The sequence below is a fragment of the Etheostoma cragini genome, chromosome 15 (genome assembly GCF_013103735.1).
Source record: "Etheostoma cragini isolate CJK2018 chromosome 15, CSU_Ecrag_1.0, whole genome shotgun sequence".
NCBI classification, from domain to species: domain Eukaryota; kingdom Metazoa; phylum Chordata; class Actinopteri; order Perciformes; family Percidae; genus Etheostoma; species Etheostoma cragini.
The window spans coordinates 21,228,234-21,237,733 of NC_048421.1; positions in this window are offsets into that span (position 1 = coordinate 21,228,234).

Here is a 9,500-nt window from a genome sequence, read left to right on the forward strand (position 1 = left end):
ATAGCCTGTTAATAAAGATAGATTGGTTATATCTAGTAGAGAAGTATTGACTAAGGGTAAAACTTCTTTAAGTAGCCTAGTCGGGATGGGGTCTAAGAGGCAGGTTGATGGTTTCGATAAAGAAACAACTGAATTAAATTGATAAAGATCAAGTGAAGCAAAGCAGTCTAAACATATATCTGGTTTTACCGCTGTTTCTAAGGTTCCTGAGTTTAGAGATAAGTCAGTGCCAGTTAAAGGCAGGTCTTGGTGAATTTTGCTATAGTATAGTATAATAGTTATAATTTTATCATTGAAGAACCTCATAAAGTCGTTACTACTAAGAGCTATGGGAATACTTGGCTCAGTAGAGCTGTGACCTTCCGTTAGCCTGGCTACAGTGCTGAAAAGAAACCTGGGGATGTTCCTATTTTCCTCTATTAATGAAGAGTAGTACGCTGTTCTGGCATTACGGAGGGCCTTCCTATACGTTTTAAGACTATCTTGCCAGATTAAATGAGAATTTTCCAATTTGGAGGAACGCCAAATCTTCTCAAGTTTCCGCGATATTTGCTTTAATTTGCGAGTTTCAGTAATACACCATGGAGCTAACCGTCTTTGTTTTATTATCTTCTTTTTTAGAGGGGCAACAGAGTCGAGTGTCATTTGCAGCGAGCCGGCTGCCGTATCGACAAAATGATCGATTTGGGAGGGACTGAAATTAGCATAGGAGTCCTCCATTACTTTGTGACTTGGTAATGAATTAAACGTTAACGGAATCGCATCCTTAAATTTAGCTACAGCATTATCAGATAGACTTCTCGTATAGAAGGTTTTGCCTAATGGCGTGTAGTTCAGCAGTATAAATACAAAAGTAATCAAACAGTTGTCAGATAAAAAGGGATTCTGTGGGAACACTATTAAATGTTCAATTTCAACAACATATACCAGAACAAGATCGAGGGTGTGGTTAAAACGGTGAGTTGGTTTATGTACACTTTGAGAGAAGCCAATAGAATCTAAAAGAGAGATAAACGCAGTGCTAAGGCTATCATTCTCATCGTCCACATGAATATTAAAATCCCCTACAATTACAACTTTGTCCGTTTTTAGCACTAAATTTGACAAAAACTCTGCAAATTCGGATAAGAATTCAGAGTATGGACCAGGTGCTCGGTACACTATAACAAATAGAACTGGCTGCAGTGATTTCCAACTAGGGTGTGAAAGACTAAGAACAAGACTTTAAAATGAGTTATAATTCAGTTTAGGTTTAGAGCTGATTAGTAGACTAGAATCAAAGATAGCTGCAACTCCACCTCCTTGGCCTGTGCCTCGAGGAATGTGAGTATTAATATGACTGGGGGGGGGGGTGGATTCATTTAGAATAGCATATTCTCCATTACCCAGCCAGGTTTCTGTAAGACAAAATAAATCAATATTACAATCTGATATTAATTAATTTACTAGTACCCCTTTAGAAGAGAGAGATCTGATGTTTAAGAGTCCACCCTTAATTCTCCTATTCTTTTGCACTATTAAACTTGTGGTTTTAACTGTTATGAGGTTTTCATGCACAGCTCCTCTTCTGTTTACCTTTGATTTAAATAATTGTATTAATTTTAATGGTCGGGGGGCAGACACCGTCACTATGGGGTAGCAGTATGTGGAAACTGAACAGAGTTCAATTGTATGAAACCTGAACAAGAATTATTGTTTAAAAGTTATCATGTGAATATTTTGAAACCTTGAGAAATGAAGAAAACACTGAGACTGAGGATGGCCGGACACTCCTGGTCTGGCCAGTAGGGTAAGATAAGATTAATTTGCAGCTGCGACTGTGTGAAGGAGCTATTGTTTCTTTATTAAAACTTCAGTGAACTGTGTTACCTTAAAACTTAAAACTAAAACCCAGTTTCTCTTTAACCAATAGTATAGCAGATAAAATGATATACTAACCCACTTTTATTTAAAACAATGATGTTTAAGCCCACATTTATGTAAAACAACTATATACTACACCCATTATGTAAATCAACTTTCTGTATACACACACTTAATAAAAAGGCTGAGCAGGGAATTAAAGTTTTGGAAGACTGCTGAATGTTTTTCAGCTTTATTCCCCTTTGGCAAAGAAAACCAAGTCTTGTGTCCGTGAGTCATTTTTACCACTCAAGTCCTCAAACCTAACACAGTAACAAGGTTGAAATGTCACAAAGAGCTCAGAAGAGGCCGAAACGCAGGTTTCCTGCATGGAGATTTTTATATAGCAGCTACTGTATAGAAACTGTTGAAATGAAAGTAACAAGCTTAAAACTTCACAAAAAGCTCAAAAGAGGCCGAAACGCACTTCCTGCGTGGAGATCTGTGTATAGCAAATACTGTTAAGAATCTAATGTAAAACTGTTTAAATGACAGTAACAAGCTTGAAACATCAAAGAAAGTTCAGAGGAGGCCGAAACGCATGTGTCCTGTATGAAGATGTGTGTATCTTAGGTTTAAACTAATGTAAAACTGTTGAAATGACAGTTACAAGCTTGAAACATCACAGAAAGCTCAGAAGAGGCCAAAACGCAAGTTTCCTGCGTGGAGTAACGCAGGTTTCCTGCATGGATATGTGTATATAGCAGCTACTGTATAGAAACTAATGTAAAACTGTTGAAATGAAAGTAGCAAGCTTGAAACTTCACAAAAAGCTCAAAAGAGGCCGAAACACATGTTTCCCGCGTGGAGATCTGTGTATAGCAAGTAATGTTAAGAAACTAATGTCAAACTGTTGAAATGACAGCAACAAGCTTGAAACATCAAAGAAAGTTCAGAGGAGGCCGAAACGCATGTTTTCTGTATGAAGATGTGTGTATCTCAGCTTTACACTAATGTAAAAAATATCATACCTCAATCATATCTCAGCTTATCTCATCGCAAAATTTGAGAAAATAATTCAATTCAGGCAAATCATTTGAGATACATATTGGTTATTTACATGATGTTCAACTTACAAAATGTGTTAATTTCTGACGCAATTCATTAATTACAATTTTGAGTTCCAAAACTTCACCAATTAAAACATAAGCCATAATGTGCTCAATAGACACCTTTGTGGACTTTCTAAATGTTGACATTGTGCTGTTTTGACAGAATTCACAGGAAAGCTCTGTTGTGTAGGGCATTAAAATATTGTGTGTATCACATAATAGAGCACCTACTGTTTTAATTTAATTCCTTCAAGCACCCTGATAATACAATAGAGGCAATTCATCTTGCCACCCCACACCCTGACCATGACCCTTTGTTGCATCCAGTACATACCCAATATTAATGGGTTAAAACTTTTCAAGTGTGCTTGGGAAATTAGCTGCAAAAACAATGCCAGACACAGACATCAAGACAAAGAAAACAACTTTACCCAATATATGATCCAAGGTAACTGCTGTATTAACAGAGGTTTCCAGTAGGTGAACATGACTGCTTTTAGCATTTGTTACACTATCATGCAGCAAAGGAAAACCTGCAACTTTGAATTCATGAACAAGGGCCCATTTGGCATGTGAATGTTCTGAGATAAAGAAGAACTCAATCTGTCCATACTTTCTTTGTCCATCAAAAAACGACTGTAAAACTGTTTCTTCTATTAGCTTTCCCACAGTGTTTTGATGTGAGATAATTTCTTTTAACTTGTGCCCTGTGCAAGATTTTTACTGTTTTAGTACTGATGCAAAGACAAGTATGTCTTTCCAATGTAGAGAGGTGAACTGTGTCCAGTTGAAGTTCACGAGATGCTCCATATAGTTTGGTCCTAGATTAATCATTGTTTTCCTGACAGAAACTATCATCTTTATTCATCAGTGTTTAAAATTCAGCTATGGCATTCCCTGGTTTTATGGTTTGTGAAATAACAGGAATAGACTACACAAGTTTGACTGCATGGACCATCTGCATAGGTGCCATGTATGAGTTTTAACAAATAGCCATTCTTGTCCTCAAAACGGAAACCAAAGGGCCTTCACACTGTCTGCTAGGTGCACAAGAAGGTGTACATTTGCAGTTTCGTACCGCTCACCATAAAGTTTAGCCATTTGGGAAGAAAAGTTCCACAGTAGTTTCTCTGCGTGATCAATCTGTTCAACTGATCAAATGAAAATGGCTTCACTTAGTAGATGGAAGTGTTTGTGCATTCAGTGTTGCAAGAATTCCAGGGAAAACCACAGGTCTATAGAAGATCAAAATATCCTGATGTTCTGATGCTTCAAAAAACGTTCTGTGAGATGCCACTGATCGAGAATATTGAGTGGAGGATGGAGGAGAGATATCCTGAAATCGCCTGTCAATTTCCTTTCCATTTTTTGCCATGCTAAAGGGCTGACGAGAAAACTTTGGAGAAAACCACAAAACCATCAAAAGGCGCATTACTTCAAGAAGGACTGAGTGCATGTAATCTATGGCAGTGCCTTTGATAAGGTTATAACTTTTAAGTTTGCTAAGACAACAGGGACCCTTCACCCTTTTAACGGTGGTTTGGTTCTCATTTGAGATTTTCATGTCAAGAGCAAACTTTTCACTTGTGCGCAGTGGGCCTTTTGGATCTCTATGTTGGTATGGAAATAAGTGACCATGTCCCCTATCCCCAGTCTTTACAGTCTCTCCTGACTGCTCACATTTATGACATCCAAATTTCCCATTGCATTGCACTGAATTAAGGACTAATGCAGGTAAGTGGCGTGTTCCAGCAATGGTGAGCACTTTACACACAAAAGGTTCTGATGTCAACTATGCAGGTTGAACAAGAATTCCATCATCTGCAAGTTTACTCAGTGTGTCACCTAGTGGTCTAAGGAATGTAACCATGGACGGTTTTGAGTCCCCATACCAAAGTCCAGCAAATACCATGTTCTCTCTTTTTGTGCGTTTTATTTTGTTCACCTTCTAATGACCCAAAACAAGTACTGCAATATTTATGCAATACAATAGGAGATGATGCAGCATGTGAGAAAAAAAGTCTTTTAACTTTTGCGCACTGTTTAAGGAGTCTGTATTCAGACTATCAGGACAAGGCAACTTGAACGTTTTAAGCAAATCACTAAGGGCCTTATCAGTTACTTTATGACAGTTAACGTAAACCATGAGGATCAGAAGGCAAAAGTTATTGATGCAGATTGTGATCATAGTGCATTTATTTTCATTATTGGTACTGGCCTTCATGTACATAAAATGACTTGACAACCCCACTTGTCAAGGCAGCGTCTACTATTCTAGAGATTATATCTCCAACCTGGCCTGGGAACGCCTCGGGATCCCCAAGTCGGAGCTGGTTGATGTGGCTTGGAAAAGGGAAGTTTGAGGCCCCTACTGGAGCTGCTGCCCCCGCGACCCGATACCGGATAAGCGGATGAAGATGGATGGATGGATGGATATGTTATAGTGTAAACATAATTTAACAGCAATTTAACAATTTATTACATTAATTATTATTGTGATATTTTAAAATAAGGTAATGTGCAAATGGGATAAAGGTGATCAAATTAATCTGAACCGGTACATTTAAGTAAAATCCATTTTCACTCCTAATTCATCAACATTAATACAAATTAAGTAAGTAATAGTTTTGAGTTCTTGTTTTATATTCTTGGGCCGACCACCCAAGTAAAGCCTTTGTAGGAGAAACACTAGTTAATGGTGGGCTACTTAGTCTTGGGACATATTAAAATATGCCTTCATGTTTTGCCTCACATAGGCATTCTTCAGGCCATGTAGATAGACATGACACCACATGAACAAGCTATTGTATATGCATCAATTGGTCCCGTAAGTGACATAACCATCAGCCGTGGACTCAGTTATACATCATTGGAAGATACTGTAGATGTATAGAATTAACACAGAACACCGGCTGAAATTAATGTAATCAAGGCTTGACAAAAATGACAAGAAAAAAATGAAATGGAAAGGTTTTCTTGTGACAAGAATTTAAAGATTTTTTTTTATTATGGTTTGTTGTCAAGCCTTGGTTTTAATAATGATCCCTCAAGTGTTCATTCTATAGACCTCCCACAGACATATTCCAAAGTGTCTCTCTCTCTCTCTAACTATTATATTTTCTTGTGGTGTTGTAGCCTGTGCAAGGTTATCTAGGCGTGTTTTAATTATGTGAAAAAATGAACTTGCCAAGAGTAGCTTGGTATTTTCTTACTCTTGTATTGTTTGTACTTTTTCCCGTTCAGATCCAGGCCAGGTCAGAGAGCTTCAGACTCTCTGCAACTTAATTGGAAAGAGATATTGTGGCAGCCCAGCTTCAGCATCAGGCCAGCAGGAGCTGTTTCCTGGGAGCGGCGTATTCATCTCATCATTCCGCCTTGCTGCCATGAATCACGCATCAAAACAAAATTGCATGCGTCTGTTCATATACTTTTTGATAATTTCTTCACTGCTGAGGAGTGTTGAAATCCTTTGGTTGCCCTTGCAACAACCCCTCAGGAAAGGAAGGAAAGCAGGTTCTTGGCCGTAAAAAAGTTGACGGAATCCCAAGTAAGTTTTTCAAATTAGGCCAAAATTAGGGTTTTTAGGCCGGGATAGTGGGAATAATGATTATATCCAAACCTGACAGTGTAGCAATGATTGATGCAATTCTGCGAAACTAGTTCAAGCAGACAAGTCAAGCTGCGCCCATGCTGATCATCTGATCAGTCACATGCCCTTCTCAGCCAAATATGGCGGGCTATTTAAACCCCCTAGTTTACCTTCTCATCACTGGCTATGCTTTTGCTGCTGTTGCTGTTTCCTGCTCTGCTGCCTTGCTGCTGCTTCTGTAAACATCTTGCTGCTGCTGCTGCTGCTGCTGCTGTTGCCCATTAGGTTTTGCAAACCCACCTCCCCCCAAGCATCCATTTTTGGGCTCTGTCTTCATGATTCCCTTAAGGGGGTCTGCTTCATTCCGTGTAATGTCTTGTAAAGCAGATCATTCAGGGAACAAATTACTGAGTCAGAATCTGATGCCAAATCTGCTGCAGCCATGCAAAGAAAGAGTTTCTTATGATGTGTAAACCTTGTTTCTGTCACATAAACATACTTACAATTGTTTCTTAGTAGAAGTTCCTATACACATATCTCTAGACAGGAACAATGCATTTGGGGATCCACAGAGCATCTTATAACGTGTAAACCTTGTTTTTGTCACTTAAACCGTTTTACAATAGTTTCATATCACAAGGTTCTATACACATATCTATATTCAAGAAAGTTTCTTAGCAGAAGAACTAGAACTCCAAAAGCCAACGTCTTCCACTGCACCTTGCTGCTGTACAAAGATGGTTATTGCAAGAACCACATGTTATTGAGCAAACAAGACATACTCCGAGACCTGCTAATGTGCAAAGCAACGGAACTTATTGCGTCAAAAATGTTTTTTTTCTTTTTCTTTGAGCAGTCTCATCAAATAGTCAAAGAACGCGTTCCTTAGTCAACTAACCTTTTACCGCCTAAAATTGCCAATTCTAGCGTAAAAATCTTGTCCTTACATCTAAAGACATCATCTAAAGACCTGCTTATCACAGGACGCTCTGTGAAGCCCGATGAGGTCATTGTATCAAAAATGCAACACCTGTGAGGCCTCTTTCTACAAGTACCCATTGAACCTCCAGACTACCACGGGGTGTATCACGGCCATGTTTGGAGGCTCGCCATCTGCAAGGCCAAATGTTCCAAATCCAACACAGTCTCTGACACAGAGCAGGGTTGCAGGAGCGAATCCGAGCACAATGTCCTGGACAAGTGTCACGAACGGCACTGGATTGCTCCCTTGTCTCACACAAAACCCATATCCAACCCAAACCAGCCTTTCAACAGGCAACTCTAGGGTGTTGATAGCTCACTGTGCAGACCGCACGTTGGTCCACCGTTCAGGAAAGCTTGTGGCTCACTGCAAAAAATAGTGCCGGCCCAGTTACATGTACAGTTCCAAGCTGGGGCCTTGTTGCCTGGATTACTGTAAAGAGGCCCTGGTCACGCTGAATCGCCTCTGTTGCACAGAAGTTGAACAGGGCAACCGTGCTTTAAATGCACTTATGAAACAGCCCAAACAAATTTATACCAGTGCACGGAACTTGTGAGTTGAAGAGGGAGGAGAAATCTATGCTCCCTAAAGAGGAGCATAGAAATCCCATACACACTCATGAAATACATCAGCACCCTATACCAACCATGATCGAGAGCCCCTACGAGAACATAAACAAAGGCACCAGCTCTGTATCCCTAACCAAAATCTATGGATCAACTCTACTCGCCATGGACAATAAACTCATCCATGGCCTGCACAATTCCAAGGTGTGTGAGGAACAAGAAATCAACAACGTGCTCAACATCACACAATTGAGCACTGGCGTGTCGATCAGGAGAACTCAGTTGACTTGTGTTGAATTGTTGTAAAAATTATTGCCAACAGATGACAAAGACTTTGTTTACTTGTGCAAGGGGCCAATATGCTGTAGTGGGTACAGAAGATTAACTGAAGAGCTAACTCTGCAGTTGTTACTTTATACATTGAAATCCCACCTCCTTTCTCCATGGTTACCATGTCCCAAACAGCTGCATTATGTCAAAGCTGAAATGTGAAGGGAGTGAGACTTCAAAAATCTAGAGGAAACTAGTCTACCCAAGTTCTTTGAAGATAAATGTGAATAATGTTACCTTGGGTGCTTAAGACAAAAAGGGCTATTATAAGTGATACAAAGAAAGATATATTCACTTTTAACAGTTACATTTTTCTAACATCCATCCCTCTTCATCCGCTAACCGGTATCGGGTTGCGGGGGCAGCAGCTCCAGTAGGGGACCCCAAACTTCCCTTTCCCGAGCCATATCAACCAGCTCTGACTGGGGGATCCCGAGGCGTTCCCAGGGCAGGTTGGAGATATAATCTCTCCACCTAGTCCTGGGTCTTCCCCGAGGCCTCCTCCCAGCTGGACGTGCCTGGAACACCGCCCTAGGGAGTTGCCAGATCCCCGAACAGTCTCAACTGGCTCCTTTTGACGCGAAGGAGCAGCGGGTCTACTCCGAGCTCCTCTAGGATGACTGAGCTTCTCACCCTATCTCTAAGGGAGACGCCAGCCACCCTCCTGAGGAAACCCATTTCAGCCGCTCGTACCCTTGATCTTGTTCTTAAGGTCATGACCCAGCCTTCATGACCATAGGTGAGGGTAGGAACGAAAATCGCCCGTTGGATCGAAAGCTTTGCCCTCTGGCTCAGCTCTCTTTTCGTCACAACGGTGTGATAAACGGAATGTGTTACCGCACCGGCTGCTCCGATTCTGTTCCCCTCACTCGCGAACAAGACCCAAAGGTACTTAAACTCCTTCACTTGGGGTAAGGACTCACTCCCTATCCAAAGAAAGCACTCCATTGGTTTCCTGCTAAGAACCATGGCCTCAGATTTAGAGGTGCTGATCCTCATCCCAGCCGCTTCACAATCGGCTGCGAACCGATCCAGTGAGTGCTGAAGGTCACAGACCGATGACGCCATCAGGACCACAT